Genomic DNA, 20,258 nt, shown 5'->3' with positions numbered 1-20,258 from the left:
CGGCACCTAAGTAAGTTTGAGACATCACCCACCTGTACTGTAAAGATGGAAACTGCAATGATGCCAGCAAATGCCAATGTCTTTCAGTGGGCTTGACTTGCACTGAGTTGTGCTCTTGCTCTTTCCCTGACTGCCCAAATATGACCCATTTTGTCACTGATAATGATAATGTGGATGAGTGACGGTAATGTGTTGCTAGAATCAAGAATCAAGAGGTTTATTTGTCACATACATACCAGGGCATACAGTGAAATGTGGGTGGTCATGCCTGCATCGATTGTGCAATAATACAATAATAAAATAGACATAGAAAAAAAAACAGGTAAGACATAATATGTGCATGATAAAAATAGACATGCTAAATTCCTGAGAAGGCGCTGGTTCCTATGTACACTACTATACAATATACAATTTTAACTCTGTCATTATGTTTTTTTTTAAAACTAAAAATGTTATTTGCAGTTTTCAGTTTACAAACATACATCAGACAATACATTCAAATAACAGAAATAATAAAGAAATATCCCCCCCCTCCCGCCATCCACCCCGAGAGATAGGGCTCCCCCATATCCCAGGACCTCGATACACGGAGCCGGGCCCCAGCGACACGGGTCCCTTGAATTGATTGGGCCTGGCCCCGTAGAGGAGAGGGCAGGGGACTCCCCCCCCACCGAGCCAAGCCCGTTACCTCCCATGTCCCAAAGAACCCCACTCCCCCTCACATCGACCCCACAACACACAAGACTCCACTCTCCAGGTCAAAACGATGGTCTCCCCCCCCCCCCCCCCGAGCTAAGCCCGTTTAGGACCTTCCTATATCCCAGGTCCGCTACGCGCGTAGCCGGGCCCCCAGCGACGCGGGTTCCTTGAATTGTTTGGGCCAGGCTCAATAGAGGAGAGGATAGGGGACTCCCCCCCACCGAGCCAAGCCCGTTACCTCCCATGTCCCCAAGAACCCCACCCCACGCACACCGATCCCACAACACACCAAGGCCCCCCTGGGCAAAGCGCATCCGCTCTGACCCCCCCAATAGGCCTCCCCAAGAATCAGAGCACCCCCATATCCCAGGTCCAATAGTAGGACTCCCCCATATCCCAGGACCACTATACACGGAGCCGGGCACCTGCAACACGGGTCCCTTGAATTGATTGGGCCTGGCCCCGTAGAGGAGAGGGCAGGGGACTCCCCCCCCCCACCGAGCCAAGCCCGTTACCTCCCATGTCACAGATAACCCCCCCCCCCCCCCTGCACATCGACCCCACAACACACAAGACCCCACCACCGACCCCGCAACACCCCCCTCTCCCGGGTCGATCCGCCGATATATCACTATATACATTTATGAAAAAATAGCACTGACAACACAATAAGAAAAAATTATAAAATAAGCCATGTTCTGAAGGGCCAGATTAACACTGAGAATCTACGTTTATTATTTTGTATAACTTGTATATTGTTTATATATATAAGATATATACCTTTAAGCTTCCGTTTGAATCATAGTATTATTCGCTCGCCCCATTGGGCACCGCCCTTGACATTGGAGGCGCCAGCAGACGCGCCCCTCAGACAAGTTCAAAGACGTGTCCGGGCAAGTTCAGACATGCCCTTAGCAGGCGCATTGATTCCGGACAAGTAATTCGGTTGCGCTCTAGAAATCACTCTGAGTATATATATTGTAGAAGGCGCAAGCAGCCGCAGGTGAAGTGTGACGTGAAAGCAGAGAAACGAGAAGTAACCTAACCTAACAGCAGAACGAGTGAACATGTGAGCAGTGGAAGCCTACCCGCGGTGTATCGTTACGGATAGCTAGTAGCTACTTAGATACAACCCTAATATTGTAGAGCCATTATTGGTGCAGTATAGTGACTTGTGTAAGCGAAGTAACGTGGAGAAGCGCATAGTTAAGACCATCGGCGTTTGGATCTAACTACCCCCTGAAGACCGTCATCGGGCTAGCTTCTAGTACAAACGAAGCTAGCTAGCTACCATCACTGCCATCGGGCTTTGGATTAAGAGCTATTAACCCTGCCATCGGGCACTTGGATTACAAGGACTGGATCCGTACGAGACCCCCTTTTCTTCAGTGACCGCAGGAGTATCCGACTATTCTTCAATTCCTCTGGAGCTTACAACTCCGTGGGGGAAATCATCGTCTCCAGCTATCCCCCTCGCTTTGCCCTGTATCGCCTTCTCCCACTCCATGCAGAACTCCGGTCGAGTATTCTTAACCTAGGAATTATTCATTCCCCTTGACTTTGATACTCTGACATTCTACTATCATTCCACTATTAAAGAGCAACGTGATAATTCAGTTGTATATTGATTACTATTAAAATACTGTAAACTTGATATCCTTGTCCCCGTGCCGTCAATTGAGTGTCTGCCATATTTACCTAACTGTACTGTCTGGCAAGTAATAATATTTAGTAGTGGTTTAATCTAAACAATCTTTAATACAGTCCGGGTTTTGTAGCCCCTCAGCTACAAGCCATATGTTTAGCACTCTTTCCCCCGTTGGCGGTTTGGAGGGGAATCAACTCTCCTGTTGAAGAAGCCCCCCCCCCCTAGAGACGGAGCCTCTCTTCATGTCCAACATTTTGAATTCTTGTCCTTCACAATTGTCCATGTGCACATTCAAAGCAACTGCTATTCTAACATAACTCAGAGAAAGAAAACTAAAGACAATTGGCACTTCCCAGGCAATTCTTTTTAACCCCGTTTAACCCCTGTTGGCGGGCTGGAGGGGTAAGGCTCTCCTGGAGAGGGCCCCTCCTATAACGACGGAGATTCCCCAATGGGGATTCTCCAATGTCCCTATTATTGTCCAACATTTTCATATGATAGTACAGTTCCAGAGCTCCCGGTCAGGTCTCCGAATGTTTTTCCCCATGTTCCCCGCCGTCTTAGTTGTGCGTCATGTGTTAGTGTCTACAGTTTTGTCTAGTACGTGTTATTTATATTATGTCCCGAATCAAGTCCCAATTTTCCCAACTAATGTGTTTACCTTGTCTGTATTCCTTGTCTGTATTCCCAGTGGGCTGTGTGTTATCTGCAGTGTGTCTCGAATCATAACATCCATTCACTATCAAATAATATATATATGTGGTATTGAATCTTGGTCAGTGTGTGTGACCCCAGTGCTTGAGTCCTGTTTGGTGTGTGAGATCTCGTTATTTGAATCCTGGCTGGTCTGGTTGATCTCGGCGCTCGGTTACCGGTTGGTGTGTGTGGCCTCAATGCTCGCATCCTGGCCGGCCTGGGCGACCTCCGTTCCCGCATCCCGGACGGTCCGGCCTACCCCGGTGCCCGAGTCCTGGTTGGTCCGGTTGTATCCAGCGTCTCTTTGTCCTTCTTTTGGGGGTCGTTTGTTTTACCTCTTTTGAATTAGCCTCCATGCTCCTCTGAATATTCTGTATCGCATCGAGTCCAGTCTGCATGTTGGTTTGCACGTTAGCATCGTTAGAATTCTGTATTGCTTCTAGCCTGATCCGAATGCTAGCTTGCATATTCATCGTGTTAGCTTCCATGTTAGCTTGTAGCTTCGTCTCCAGCCTCGCTGTTGTCTAACGCTTTTTTTTTTTTTTTTAATCTTTTTCCCCCTCCATTTTTCCTCCGATTTTCTCCCATCCCAATGTTAGTCGTTATGCCAATTCCCAATCCCCTTCCTGGTCGCTGCGCACTTACCCCCCACAGTCAGATCATCTGGGAGAGTGGAGGCTATCACGTGCTTCCTCCGACACACGTCCAGCCAATCAACCGCTTCTTTTCACCTGGCAGCGCGGATATTCTCCGAGAGGGCGTAGCGTGTGGAAGGATCACACTATCCCACTCAGGTCCCATCCGCGCTTAGCAGGCGCCCCGACCGAACTGTAGGAGTCGCTGTTTACAACGACCCGGACCCACCCGCCAGCTTCTCCCACCCTCTAATACTGCCAATTGTATTAGTGTGAACGGCTAGCCAAGCTGGTGACAACCCCGGAGCTGTGAGCTGGATTCGAACAGGCGAATCCAGCTCACAGCTCCGGCTGGATCACAGCTCTGGGGTTGGTGACGAACGCAATCTCCGCTACGCCACCTAACCGCCCGTTGTCTAACGCTTTTATTTCTTTTGAGTTAGCCTCCATGTTCCTCTGAATATTCTGTATTTCATCGAGTCCAGCCTGCGTGTTGATTTGCATGTTAGCATCGTTAGCATTCTGTATTGCTTCTAGCCTGATCCGAATGCTAACTTGCATATTCATTGTTTTAGCTCCGTCTCCAGCCAGACCTCGCTGTGGTCTAACGTTATACTTGCTGCGCCATCTCCTCGTGTTGTACCTTTCCTTTCGTCGTATTTTCTTTGTCGGGGGTCACTCTTCTCTCACTTCTCCTCGAGTTTTGTGCACTGGGTCTTGTCATCTTTCTTTTATCTTCTAGTTGTTACTTTTTATCGTGTTTTATAACTTTTTATTACCTTTCTTGAATTTTGGACCGGGAGCTCTGTTCTGCAGCTGCTCACCCGCTCCTCGCCAAACCGGAAGCCCCATCATTATGTTTTACTTACTAAATCTAAACTATACTATACAAGAACCACATCTGTTCTTTCCTTTTGTGTTGTGTGTGTGTGTGTGCTCATGTGTACTTGTGAGTGGAGAGTTCAGTGTTCTGATGGCATGGGGGAAGAAGCTGAGCCGGCGTCTCTCTGCGCTCGTAGCGTGTGTACGTAGGCGCTTGCCTGACCGCAGCAGCTTGAACAGGCTGTTATATAAGTCCTGCAGGGGTGGTAATGCAATACCCGTAGTACACTCTGCTGAGCACACCACTCTCTGGAGGGCCTTCCTGTCCTGTGCCGTGCTGTTTCCAAACCAGGCAGTGATGTTTCCAGTCAGAATGCTCTCTACACCCCCGGAATAGAAGCAGTGGAGTATCTTCCCCGATACTCTGAACTTCCTTAACTGTCTTAGCTGTTTCGCCTTTTCCACCACAGAATCTATGTGTGTTGACCATGTCAGGTCTTCTGTGATGTGGACTCCCAGGTACATGAAACTGCTCACCCTGTCCACGATAGCCCCATTTATCCGCAGTGGCGTGTGTGTGTCCCCTGCTGTATTCTCCTAAAATCCACGATCAGCTCTTTGGTTTTACCAATGTTCAGGAGTAGGCGGTTATCCCGGCACCAGCGTGCCAGTACATCAACCTCCTCCCGGTAGGCCTTCTCGTCATTGTTAGAGATCAGCCCCACCACCACCATGTCGTCCGCAAACTTCACTATGGAGTTGGAGCTGAACCTGGCCACACAGTCATGTGTGTACAGTGAATACAGCAGGGGGCTCAGAACACAGTAGATTGAAATAAAGGTGTTCTATTTCAATTTCAACCTGATTCAATTGGATCTTTGTTTCCATATGAAGTATCATAAAATGTATCATATGAAATGTATAATTTATTAAATGTATCATAAATATATTAACATTATAGACCAGAACATTACCTCAAGTGACTTTACTTTGCAGTAACATTGAATTTGTCAACATGCTTCTCACCACTGATAATGGGCTTTGGACTGAAGACTTCATTATGTCAATGTTTCATTTTCTTTCATTTAGGACACCTCATACATTTACTGATGTAACTCCCTGACCATGCATGCTATATTTACACATGTGGTATTGCTGTATCCAGCACAACCACACCTTTCCGAAAAAGCCATCATCTGTTTCTATGACAATCCAGGTTTTTCTATTAGGTTAAGCAACTGTCTGACTGCTAGCATGTCAAGTTTGAAAGCTCTTGGAGCTTGTATTATTAATCTACTATGAGTTTATATGTCTCAACTCCCATACGGCCAGGCTATATTTTGGTTGTTTTTTCCTTTGGGGGTGTATAACAATATCTATCAATTTAACAAGTTTCGCAGTAAAATATTTGTATACAAGAATCCATTTCATAATATGGGAGACCTTAGAGATGAGGAAAAACATGCTTGTGTTTTGTTCTACCTCCGGTAGAGGTATCTCAACATTTTGGGGGAATTGTCACTAGGCTATTAACAATTGTATGTATTGAGCTGTACTGTATTGTACCCATTCTGCAATCTGTTAAATAACATTTTCAATCATTCAATCAATCTGTCGGCAGAGCAGAGACGGAGGCTGCAATGGGCCTGGTCTTCAAGATACACTACACGACCAAGGTACCCATGTACATGTCAAAATACTTCCCAAAGGCCAGTGAATACCACGATCACAACACCAGAGAGAGCTCCTCAAATCATGTTAAACCCAGATTCGGCTCAAACAAGGGACTAAACACGTTTCGCAATTATGGAACGCCCTACCCAAAGTTGTAAAGGAATTTGAATCACTACCCACTTTCAAAACCACTCTCAAAGAACACCTACGGGAGACTGCAATTTGAAACTGGCCCCTGTAAATGTCCTAACCCAACCCCCTCCAATGTACAGTAAATTACCAAGTATGGTTGTCAATATACCAATGTACAGTTTTGCTTGTACAGTTGTACAGTGTTCCCCCCCCACCCCTCCTACCCCCCCCCCCCCCAACCACCTCCAATGTACAGCCCCCCCCCCCCCCCCCCCACCTACCCAACCTCCCCCAATGTACAGTTTTTACGTCAAATGTATATACTCTCTTTTCTGGACTCTTTTTGTATCACAAACAGTACTGTATTTGCAAATCTGGTATGTCATAAATGTATAGATGTAGCAGTACTGTCTATCTGTATGTCATATTATGTCCTGATGAATTGAAAATGGGGGACCCTGATGTAAACAAGACGAAAGTCTGAATGAATGAATGAATGAAAACTTTATTTAACAGATTGCAGAATGGGTACAATACAGTACGGCTCAATACACACAATTGTTAAGGGGATGCAGACCAGAGAAAGATGTTTGTCTTGTTTACATCAGGGTCCCCCATTTTCAATTCATATAGACATTTATGACATACTCAACATACATGACATTTATGGCATAGGGACATACAGGTATTTAGTACTGATACATTTGTGACATATACGGTATTCAAATATAATAATAATAATAATAACTTTATTTGTATCGCACTTTTCATACAGAGGTTGCAGTTCAAAGTGCTTCACAACAGTAAAAAATACAGGCATAAGCGAGCATAAAAAAGATAGACAGGTAGCAAGGTATGGTAAATCACAGTGTTTCACATTAGGATCTAGCATCCCAATAGGCTCTCTGTTTACAGTTTCATTCAGTATAAAAATAGTTTAAAATGATTCAGTTTAAAAATAGTCTAAAAATTATCAAATAGAACGGACATACAACAGGGTATTTAACATAGAACAGAGCAGTGCATCAGTAAGAAGTAAAAAGTGTGATAAAATAGTTCTCTTAAATTACAGTGCGTACAGTAGGAGGTAGTGAGATAAAATTAGCATAGAACCGACACATGAATTTGATAGGCATACAACAGAGCAGTCCATCGCTCTAACATACAACAGAGCATCGCTCTAACATACAACAGAGCATCGCTCTAACATACAACAGAGCAGTCCGTCGCTCTAACATACAACAGAGCAGTCCATCGCTCTAACATACAACAGAGCAGTCCATCGCTCTAACATACAACAGAGCAGTCCATCGCTCTAATATACAACAGAGCAGAGCATTGCTCTAACATACAACAGAGCAGTCCGTCGCTCTAACATACAACAGAGCAGTCCGTCACTCTAACATACAACAGAGCAGTCCGTCGCTCTAACATACAACAGAGCAGTCCGTCGCTCTAACATACAACAGAGCAGTCCATTGCTCTAACATACAACAGAGCAGTCCATCGCTCTTACATACAACAGAGCAGTCCATCGCTCTAACATACAACAGAGCAGTCCGTCGCTCTAACATACAACAGAGCAGTCCATCGCTCTTAACACTTTGAGTTTCTTTACAAAGTACAGTTCTAAATTACCTTATAGAACAACAGAGCAGTGCGTCGCTCACAACAACAGAGCACCACTCTAACATCATAGAACCGGCATATGAATTTGATTGGAAGTGTATGAAAGTAGGTAGGGTAAGAATAGTGCAGATAAAGTACAATTTGTCAGGATATCCCAGATGTTTCATTTAAATGCCTGAGAAAAGAGATAGGTTTTAAGCTGTCTTTTGAAGATGTCTAGCGAGTTGGCTTCCCTGATGTTTTGGGGTAGTTTGTTCCACAGTTTTGGGGCATAGTTGATAAAGGCTGCATTACCGATCCTCTTTTGACTGTTTCTGGGAGCCTCAGCTGATGATCGCAGGGTTCTTGCTGGCGTGTAATTTATTAGAGTGTTGGCGATGTAGCTAGGTCCCTGTCCATTTAGAGCTTTGTATGTAAGGAGAAGGACCTTAAAGTCAATTCTAAATGTTACAAGAATCCAGTGTAAAGCAGCTAAGACTGGACTAATGTGCTCTCTCCTTTTGGTTCTAGTTAGCAGTCGGGTTGCAGAGTTTTGGATTAGCTGAAGCCTCTCTGTGGTTTTCTTAGGGAGACCTGTGAAAAGTGCATTACAGTAGTCTAACCGGCTAGATATGAATGCATGAATTAGCTTCTCAGCATCGTTCTGATTAATAAATGGTCGTACTTTTGCTATATTTCTGAGATGGAAGAATGATGTTTTCGTCACTTTGCTAATATGAGAATCGAAGTTCAATTCTGAATCTATGATAACCCCGAGACTAGTGACCTCAGATTTGATCCAAGGGGTTAGTCCTCCCAGGTTCTTTATTAACGTTTCTTTTTTAGTTTTGGGGCCGATAATTAGAATTTCAGTTTTGTTCTCGTTTAGTTTCAGGAAGTTCTTACTCATCCATTTATTTATTGCCAGTAAGCAGTCTGTAATGGAGCTAATCGCTGTATCATTTGGTTCAGCAGATATGTACAGTTGTGTATCATCCGCATATGGAAATCTACATTATGTTCTCTGATGATATCACCCAGCGGTAACATGTAAAGGGAGAAGAGTAAAGGACCTAAGCAACTCCCTTGTGCAACTCCATAGTTGTTGTCGTATATATCAGACATGTGATCTCCTAGTTTAACATAGAGTTTCCAGCGTTTTCTGTAATGATTTTAGAGAAGTAGTCTTTCCTTGCTAAGCGGATGGTTTTATTATAAGCAGTTAAAGCATCTTTGTATATATCACAGCATATGGTGGTTTTTGTTTTTCTCCATTTTCGCTCTGCTGCACGACATTTCCTTCTTTCTTTGTTGACCGCATTATAGTTCAACCAGGGCGAGGCTCTGGTTTTCTTCTTTTTTGTTTTTAGTGGGGCGACAGAATTTAATACAGATGACAGTGCATCATTGAGATTTTCTACCATTTCATTTAGAGAGTTGTCATGATTGTGTGGTTCATGTAGTCTGATAAGATTAATGAACTTTGATTCAGCCTTGTCGTTTGGGAGCCTCTTTTGAACTATGATTTATTTTTTTGTTTTAGTAAGGGTTATTTGAGTATCAAAAAATATACAGTGATGGTCGGAGACAGGTAATTCAGTTATTGAGAATTTTTTTATGCTTAGCCCAGTTGTTGTTCTAACTAAGTCTAATGTATTTCCAAGCTTGTGAGTTGCATTTGTTATATGCTGTGTTAGATCAAAGCTATCCAGTAGATGTTTTAGCTCTATAGTTTTGGAGTCTGTTTTCTTATTAAAATGGATGTTCAAGTCTCCATTTAGGATCACCTTATCATATCCGGTAACACATAGTGAAATCAGTTCAGAGAGCTCCTGTATAAATATTGGTGAGTGTCTAGGCGGGCGGTATATTGTGACGATAATGGTTGATTCTGTTTTGAGCTCAATGGCAAGATATTCCATCAACATGAACTCGCGTAGTTCTGTGATTCTAAACAAGAGTTTTGAGGAGAAAATTGCTGCTGTTTTATTATTCAGTGATCTGACATTTAGGAGGGCTAATTTTATTTGTTGGACTTCTTTAGAGGAGGTCTGCTTTGGCTTGACCTTGATGGCCTTGAGGTTAATAGCAGGTGAACGCATTGATGGTGTATAGCTTTTATAGCTTTTACCATGCCATTGGCTGGTTAAGATTACCGGTATGTTTTGAAAGATGGCATGGTGTTTGTACTATTCATTTAATACCCTTTTTGGTGCTAGCAGACTGTCCATCTCCTCTAGTACATGATAAGCTGATTTGATGTGCTCTCTCTCTGGGACATTTGATCAAGCGGGTTGCTGGTGGCCATGATGGCCTTGTCTGGGGACAGGACGCCTTGTGCTCGTGCTTGTATCATGAGTTTGATGTCCTTGGAAGTCACTAAGGCATGACGTAGGTTTGCTGCTAGAAGCCTCGAACCGAGGCGGTTTGGGAAGAATCCATTCCTCTGAAAGCGTTCGGGATTATTCCAGAACACATTCAAATTGTCAATGAAATTCAGTCCGTGTGTAAGACAGGCAGATTCTAACCATGAATTAAAATTTAGGAGTCGAATAAAGGCTTCTTGTCCTCTGCGAAAGCATGCAATTGGTCCACTGATGGATACATCCTGATATTTGTCTAGTGTATTCATTAAACAAGTGAAATCCTCTTTCAATGTCTCTGTGCCCGTTTTCCTTTGCAGGATGTCAAACGATCCAGAGTGAATGACAATTTTTGTTATTGTAGACACCTGAATATGTTCAACAATAATTCAATGTGTCTAACCTAATTCCTTGTACTCTACTGTGTTCAGGATAACGTTGTGTAAACTCCCCTTTCTAACATTGACAGTTAATAGTGGAGCGTGCACTGGACTGCCGCCAGGGGGAGCTGATGTGACGTTGGGCAGGGCAGATGACAGAAGAGGAAGAGAGGGCTGAAGGAAGAACTCAGACAGCGGAACACCCTCTTCGTCGTTTGGATACAGAAGCGAGCGGAGCTCTAGACACTAAGCATGCGGAATATAAACCCTGGCATGAGGCGGGTTAGTAATGGAATATGCGATAGCTTAGCTTCCAGTTAATGCTAAAGAGACATTGTGAACGAAGAAGCAGACGAGCTACTGCCGAAGAGTGTGCTAGATATTGTACACGTTGCGTTTTAGCTAAAGTATAGGCGTCATGACAGGGGATCGTCCCGATCCGCAGATTAGCTTCAGTTAGCAGCAGTCACCTGCCTAACGTCCACCCAGCCCTGCCTCCTGGTACCACGGGACTTCTCGACGTCCATCTCACCACACGGACGTTCGGTGGTGGGAGCGGGCCAAGCTTCGGTTAAGTACTCTCCAGCCTGTTACCGTGAGCGCTCCGAGTGCTGGAACTTTATCGGTCGACATTCTTGTTGTACGGAGCGTGCCCTTTAAGAATAGGTACTTTGAACCGACACTGGTAGCAGTGCTTAGGGGCGCCCTGACATTTATTATTTTGGGGAAGCCGGCTATAGATAGGACTTTTGTTTTCAATGTGGGCCCACTGTCTTTTGGTTGAATGTGGTGTGATAACGTGTGCTTTTATAAAATTCCCATTTAGTAGCCCCGTACCCCTCTCCCTCTTTCTCCCCTCTCTCCCCACCTACGGGTGCATGAACAGGTATTTCAACCCTTAAAGGGACGGGTGTCATTACTGTATCTTGACTAGTGTGGGAAGAGCTTTGGTTCCCTACCGTAGAGTGAGAGCACTAGGTGCCTAGCATTTCAACCCTTAAAGGGACGGGTTCCATTACTGTGTATTGACCGGTGTGGGAAGAGCTGTATTCATTGGGTTGCATAAGCGGGAAGAGCTTTAGTCCTTGTGCCTTGTGTAAGCGGGAAGAGCTTTGCTCATTGTGCCTTGTGTTAAGAACGGGATACTTTCTTCAGTAAAGAACACTGAATGGGACTTCCGGTATGAGAGCAGACGGGTAACACACGTGCGATAGAGCTCCTGGTCAAATGAGCGAAAAAACGGATAAAAAAAGACCTGAAAAGTAATTAAAAATGAAAATGCACACGAGAAGTAAGGAAGAGACAACGATTGTGAAGGAAATAGAAATGGAGAACATACGAGAAGGAGAGAATCTGAAGAAACAGAGTCCCCGAAGCGAAGCCGAGAAAAGCCAGGCGGAAGAAGGGGGAGGTACCGCTGAGGCAGACACGGGAATGCCAGGATGGGCCGTGGTCATGCAGGCCGGGATACTGGAGAACATAACAGCGGCGATAAAACTGAACACGGACATGATAAGGAATGATATTGGGAAGCTACGGGAGGAATTGAGGAAGGAACAGGAGGACTTCAGAGGTGAAATGAATACAGAACTCAAAAGGGTGGAGGAGAAGATGGCGGAACAGGACAGAAACGTGACCGAGTTACAGACTAGGACGGCACACGCGGAGGAATGGAACACGGAGATACACGAGGTATTAACATGTGTGATTCAGAAACAAGAACAGATGGAGACAAAGATGTCAGACATGGAGGGGAGGTCACGGAGAAATAACATCAGAATATGGGGACTGAAAGAAGGAGTCGAAGGGGAATCGGTGACCCTATATGTGGAAAAGCTTATCAAAGAACAACTGAAGGAAACGGGACTGGAAAAAATTGAGATACAGAGGGCCCACAGGGCGTTGGCTCCGAGACCACAACCGGACAGACCTCCGAGGGCGGTGATTATTAACTTTCTGAGATTCGAGGTTAAGGAATTGGTACTCAGAACCGCGTGGACCAAGAAGATTGAAATCGAAGGGAAAAGACTATCATTTGATCACGATTACTCGACAGCGGTAGCGATAACACGCAGGTCCTACGCGGGACTGAAGAAAACTCTGAAAGAAAACGGAATGAGATTCCAGTCACCCATGACCTCGCTAAGGATTCACTGGGAGGAAGGGGCGGCGACGTACGCGACGGCACGAGAAGCGGAGCGAGAGATGAGACGGCGAGGGATGCGGATGACGGAGGACGGAGAAGGAAGGAGGCGGGAGGACCAGACGCGGAGCTTGCAGCAGAGATTGGAGGGAGCCCGCAGGTGGATCAGAGCGGGAGACCGAAACAGGAGAGAGGAGAGAGGAGAAGGCCGAGGTGAAACGTGACGGAGCGAGGACGGAGACGGATGAGGAGGCCAGAGACGGAGAGGAGGCGGGAGGAGGCGAACGGATGAGTACACGCACAAGAGATTGAAAAAACTATTCAAATAGAGACAAAGTATAGAAACTGAAATAACATATGCATAAGCACACATTCCCAGGTAAAGGCAGGATATAGAAATGAACGTAACGTATACATGGACACATAATACACAAGCTGATGGAGGAAATAAATGGAAATATAACTAGGTTTGATAGGCGAGACACAGAACATACTGAAACAGATACATAGACACACGCTGTGAGTAACACAGTTGGGAGGGATTAAGGGGATAAATGGACATCACATAGAAAATAGAGGAGAGGAAGAGAAAGTAAAAAGGGATACACGGGAGACACCGCACACGGATATGGGAGGAAGGAGGGACAATGAAACATATGAGTCACATTGAGGGACCAAGAAAAGAGGGTCTTTGATCAAAAGGAAGGACAGAGCGCTTTTGACCAGGAGCTCGAAAGCAAAAAAAAAACAGTAAGAAAGCTGGACAAATATGACGAGCGATTGGGGGCAAGGGTTTCAAACCCCCAAGCCGTCAGGAGGGGGCCCCTCGCTAGGAGGGCAATTACCCCTCACCCACCAGCAGGGGACAGGGGGGGACACAGGGAACCCCCGAACGCCTTGGGAGCACTTTATGTAAAGTTTATGTTTTTTATTTATGTTAATCATTATATGTATTCGGTGAAGAGAGCAACCGGAGGGGGGAATGAGTGTGACATGGGGGGGACTGACAGACGAAAGAAGAAGAAAGATGACAAGGGTTAAAGGTATAAAAATGATGTCGTTAAACGTTAATGGAATGAATAATGCGATAAAAAGGGGCAAAGTGATGTTGAAATGTAAAAGAGAGTGAGATGGAAGTGATTTTTCTGCAGGAGACACATTTGGTAGCACAGGGTCATGAGAAACTGAAGAGATTTGGATATGAAAATGCATACTATAGTTCCTTTGAACAAAACCCGAGGAGAGGAGTAATCACGTTAATCAAAAACACAGTCAAATTTGAATTGATCAAGGAAGTAAGAGACAAGGAGGGAAGGTTTGTTCTGGTGAAGGGGAAAATGGAGGGCCAAATGGTTACGTTAGTAAATGTTTATGCACCCCCAGAGAGTGAGAGGGATTTATATGAGACCATTTTTGATATGATAGTGATGGAACTAGAAGGGATATTGATATGTACGGGAGATTTTAACGTAGTACTGAATCACGACCTAGACACCACGAGTACTAGAAAAGGACGGGCGCCCATCAGTAGATATATGAATATTCAGATGACGGAAATGGGAATTACAGACGTTTGGAAAGGGATGCACGCCATGGACAGGGAATACACACATTACTCACACCCTCACGTGACATATGCGAGAATAGACTACTTTTTGATGACGACAGGGGACAGTTACAGGGCACGGGAGAGCAGTATAGGAGTGGCAGACATATCGGATCACAGTGCCATATATCTGACAGTAGATCTAGAAGGGAGACGGAGGAACACGATTTGGAGACTAAATGTAGGAATATTAAATAACAAGGGGGTGGTGAGTCAGATCAAGGAGGAGATAGCCAGATATAAGGAAGAAAATGACAACGGGGCGGTAGACCCGAACATTCTATGGGACACACTGAAGGTAGTGATAAGGGGGAAATTGATGGAAAAAACAGCAATGCTGAAGAAGGCCAGAACGGAGACATATCACAATCTGATAGGGAAGCTGAAGAAGCTAGAGGGGAGACACCAGATATCAAAAGAACAGGAAACGCTCGGAGAAATCAAAGAAGTAAAGGCCAGGATAAATAGGGAATTATTGACGGAAATAGAAAAGAAAGCGAGGTTCATGAAACAAACGTACTATGAAGGGGGACCAAAAGCGACCAGACTGTTGGCTAGGAGAATTAGAACGCAACAGAAGTTGAACACGATACACACAATAAGGGATACAAAGACTAATGAAATATTGAGGGACCCAGCTGAAATAGAGAGGACATTTAGAGAATACTATGAGAAATTATACACACAGCCAAAAGCAGCGGGAGAAGAGGAAATAGAAACATATCTGGAGAAGCTAGAGTTACCATCGATAGGGAAAGAACAGAATGAAGAATTAAATAAAATAATTACGGAACAAGAACTGGAAGAGGCAATTAGTAGAGCTAAAAACAACAAGTCTCCGGGGAGCGACGGATTCCCATCGGAATTCTACAAGACATTTAGAACTGAATTAGCACCCATGTTAGGGGCGGCGTTCAGACACACGATGGAAGAGGGGAAAATGCCCCCCTCGTGGAAGGAAGCCATAATCACCACGATACCGAAGGAAGGGAAGGATAGGGAATTATGTAGTAGTTTCAGACCTGTGTCCATACTTAACGTAGATTACAAGATGTATACATCGATAATATCAAAAAGATTTGAGACGTTTATGCCAGACATTATAGATGAAGATCAAACTGGATTTATTAAAGGGAGACAGACACAGGACAACGTGAGAAAGACGTCACATTACACATAGTAGAGGAGATACAAAAACAAGGGGGTAGCGCGGTACTGATTAGCCTAGATGCAGAAAAAGCGTTCGACAGTGTGAGCTGGACATTTTTATATAAAACATTGATGAGGTTCGGACTGAACGGGAGGGCGATGAAGATGATCAAGGCGCTATATCAAGAACCGACAGCGAGGGTTAAGGTGAATGGCAGCTTGACGGATAGAATCAGATTAGAGAGGGCTACCAGACAGGGATGTTGTCTCTCACCGACGCTCTTCGCTGTTTTCATAGAACCACTGGCACAACTGATCAGACAGACCGAGGACATCAAGGGAGTAAGGATAAAGGGAATGGAATATAAACTAGGCCTATTTGCAGACGACGTGATAGTATACATGAGGCAACCAGAAAAGAGCTTCCCGGCACTGATGGATCTACTGAAGGAATATGGCCACTACTCAGGATACAAACTAAACGTGACAAAGACACAGACCTTAGCATGGAACTATTCTCCAACGACGGAAATTAGAGAACAGTACGGGATAAGATGGGACATGGACAAGATTAAATACTTAGGGGTGAACATCACGAGAGGGGTGGAGAAACTGTTTGAGGCGAACTATACACAGATAAATCAGAACATCAAGAGAGACTTAGAGAGATGGACAGTAATGCCCTTGGACTTCAATTAAAGAATAGAGGTCATTAAAATGAACATACTATCAAGGTTACTGTACCTATTCCAGTCACTACCGATACAAATACCACAGAATCAATTCAGGGAGTGGGACAGACTGATATCGAGGTTCATATGGGCGGGGAGAAGACCACGGGTCAGATATAAAACACTACAACTACCAAAGGAAGAGGGAGGGATGGCAGTACCCAGCCTACAAGATTATTACTATGCAGCACAACTGAGAGCAGTGACGTGCTGGTGTAACGACAGATATGAGGCAAGATGGAAAGACATTGAAAAAGAAGGGGAGGGATACAAGGTACAAGCTCTGGTGGGAGATAGGGAACTATTTAAAGAAAAACAGGGACTATTAGATCCAATAACCAAATGCACCTTGACCATATGGAACAGAATAGTAAAAACACACAAATTGGAGAAGCAGTCAGGGGTCCTGAGATGGGTAGCACATGACAAGAGATTCAAACCAGGGAGGTTAGACCATGGATTCAGAAGGTGGGAGAGGGGGGGGGGGGCAACAGCGATATGCAAAATGATAGAGAAGGGAGAAATGCAGACACTACAAAAATTAAAGGAGAAATTTGGACTAGAAAACAGGGACCACTTCAGATATCTACAGGTTAGAGACTACTACAACAAAGAAATAAGGGGGGCCAAAGACGAGGAACAGAATGGAATAATAAAGATGATAGTATGGGCATACGAAGGGGGGCAAGGAAGAGTAATATCAGCAATATACCGGGCTATATATGACCAGCAAGGGACACACGACCGATTATATAAGGGAGAAATGGGAGAGAGAACTAGAGATAGGAATAACAGGGAAGGAATGGGGGAACATATGCGAGGTACAACATTCAACAACAGGATCGAGAATATGGATGGAAAAACATAATCAGATTCTTTATAACCCCAGAGCTGAAGGGAAAATATACACCAACACAAAAAGCATGCTGGAGGATGTGTGGGAAGGAGGGGGCAAATCACACGCACATATTCTGGGGATGTCAGAAGCTGAAGGGGTATTGGGAGGAGATAGGGGAAGCAATGATCAGAATATTAGGATACGGGCTACCACAAACAGGACTGGTGCTTTACTTAGGAGACCTGACACACGAGGGAATACAAGGGGGGGACAAATATTTAATAAAGATAATGTTGATAGCGGCCAGAAAAGCAATAACGAGACTGTGGTACAAGGAAGACCCACCGACAATAGCAAAATGGGTAGGAATAGTGGAAGAAATACAGGATATGGAAAGGATAACACACATGCTGAGGTTACAGGAAGAGAAATTTGGGGAAAGATGGGGAAAGTGGGAGGATTATAAAAGGAACGAGAACGACATCACAGAGGAAGAACCAAATGCAACACAAGAGGGCGAAGGGTAAAGGAGGAAAGATGTTCAAGGAGGGTCTATGAACCCATGTCACACACCTGTGCTTTAGTTAGTATTTTCTATTTTGTTTTTGGGATATTACAATTGCTGAATGCTTTTATACCTTATTATTTATGTCTGTTTAACGGTGTGATATTAAATATTCAGGGATGATGTGGTTTGTGTATAGGTGAACCAAAAGGCAAAGTGAAAGTTAATAAACAAGAGAAGAAAAAAAAAGGACGAAGGATAAGGGAAGAAAGAAGCTCAAGGAGGGTCTCTGGACCCAGATCACACATACAAGCCTTAGTCAGCATTTATCATCTTTGAGTAGGAATTACCTGTTTATGCCTGTTTAAGGGAGATACACAATCAGCCTTTGTATCAAATACCTAGAAAACAACAGTAGGGGAACCAGACAACTGACCATGTGATACCCATGTAAATATTTATGTGCACTGTTTTTTCTTTTTACTGTGATGCTAGTTTCTTTATTTTTTATTATTTATTTTATGTAAGTGCTGTCTGTCTAAAAACTGTTAATAAAAAATTTAAGTTTAAAAAAAAAAATAACACTGAATGGGAGCACTGTGTGTGTGTCCAGGGCCGGACTGGGGAAATAATTCATACCGGGAGATATAGCGCGAAATATAGCACCAATCAGGCCACTTTTTAAGCAGGGGGTCTGGGGGTCCCCCACCAGGATTTTTTTTGTTACAAAGACTTAATTTCCTGCATTCTGGTGAATTTTAGTGCATGTGAATCACAAACTAATGAGCCAACAATTGCTTAGTACAATGTACTGTTATGGACCTCAAATAAAATAAAGCAATGCTACTCTCTCCACCTTCAAAAAGAAAAAAGCAAGAGCACAACATATTTTTCTATTTACTATTATAATACAGTTAACCACTCTCTCCTGTAAGGGCCTTTCTTTTTCTTTGTTTTATCCCTCTCTCCTCCACCCTTTCTCTTTCTTCCACTGTCCATCTTGACATCAACGTTAATTGACTTTCGCTCTACTGTATCTCTCCCGAGTCCCTCACTACCTGGCTCATTGCCTGGCTGTTATTCTGCATCTGAGTGCCGTCTGCCATTCCATTCGCCGCCAACGCTGTCAATCAGTTGTATCGCCTGGTCCCGCCTCCGCCAATCACAAGCGGCAGCACGGCTCCATTGTGTGTGTGTGATCCGCATGAGGTGAAATCCTGGTTGTTCCCCACCCACCTAGGTTATCTAACTATCGCGCCGCGCCGCCGCCACAACTAGAAACAATGGCCTGGCAAAAAATAAATAAAAAATTATAATAAAATGGTTTTTTTTTTTTTTTTTTTTTTTATAATTTTTTTTTTTTTTATCTGTGCAGGCCAGGCCACCGGGAAAACTCCCGGTGCTCCCGATGGCCAGTCCGGGCCTGTGTGTGTCTGTTACTGTGTCTGTTGTCTTAACCCCTTTCTGCCCGGGTAATGCATTTTATTGTTTAACCCTTTCCCCACCCCCTGCATAAGCATCATTGGGACAGGTCTCTGCTCATCAGCAAGGAAAGGTACTGATTTGGGGAGGAAGTATATCATCTATCACTACTGCCACCGGGTGTGGGAGGGTGCGGGAAGTATTAGGAGAAGTGTGGGTGTGTGGGGAATTACTGCGAGTCGCCCTGGAGGGCAAGAAGGACCAGCGCACCACCCCTAGGTTAGTCAATCCTAGGCCCCATCCACTCCCTCTGCTAAAGCTCCACTCTAATACTCCTGCACTACAGTCTGGGATTCAGCCGGACTCAGATCTGCTGTGTTCCCACTACCTGGTGACAGCATACATCTACTCTCATAAAGCAGCTAATCCACCCTGCTACATTATGTCTGGCCCGATGAGTGTTGGAAGTATTTCAGACAGCTCCTTCACAGATGTGTTTTCTAAACATCAATTTTCTGTGTTTGCCATTTCCACATACCTTGTTGTGGAATCTCCAATCAATATGCAGTCTGTTTTCTGTGTGAAGTTAGTATTTTTCTTTCCAACAGTTCTGGGGCCGTTTGTTTTTGGATTAGGCCAAGTCTGCCGGTTCTCACCACAGTCTTGTGACCTTGGTGGAATAGCCTCGCTAGCTGTACCACTAGCCTTCTCAATAGGCGTCATGTTAACGCGCTAGTCTCGTACCTTCGGCGTTGGCTACCGCGACGTTCCTGTGGCGCATGGTAGTCTCTTCGTTGTTAGCCGTTAGCTCAATCTGGGTCGTGTTTGCTAGCCGCATCGCTTGTGGCTGTTTTCCTCGTCATCTCGTCGTTAGCGTGTGCTCCGATGTGCTGGCTGTTAGCTTTGCTAGCATTATTAAATATACAGTACTGTTACCCATAGATCCTGACAGAGTATACTCATATGATGGGGAGGGGACTGTACATTAGGAGGGGGTGGGTGGGAGAGAAATATACATACGGCGGGCAGAGAATATATGTGCGGTGGGGAGGAGACTGTCTATTAGGAGGGGGTGGGGATGGGGGGTTTGGACATTTACGGTGGCCAGTTTCGAATTGCAGCCTCCCGTAGGTGCTCTTTAAGAGCGGTTTTGAATGTGGGTAGGGATTCACATTCCTTTACAGCTTTGGGTAGGGCGTTCCACATT

Source organism: Notolepis coatsorum (assembly GCF_963971535.1).
Source record: "Notolepis coatsorum genome assembly, chromosome: 6".
In the NCBI taxonomy this organism is placed as follows: domain Eukaryota; kingdom Metazoa; phylum Chordata; class Actinopteri; order Aulopiformes; family Paralepididae; genus Notolepis; species Notolepis coatsorum.
This window is presented reverse-complemented; position numbering follows the sequence as displayed.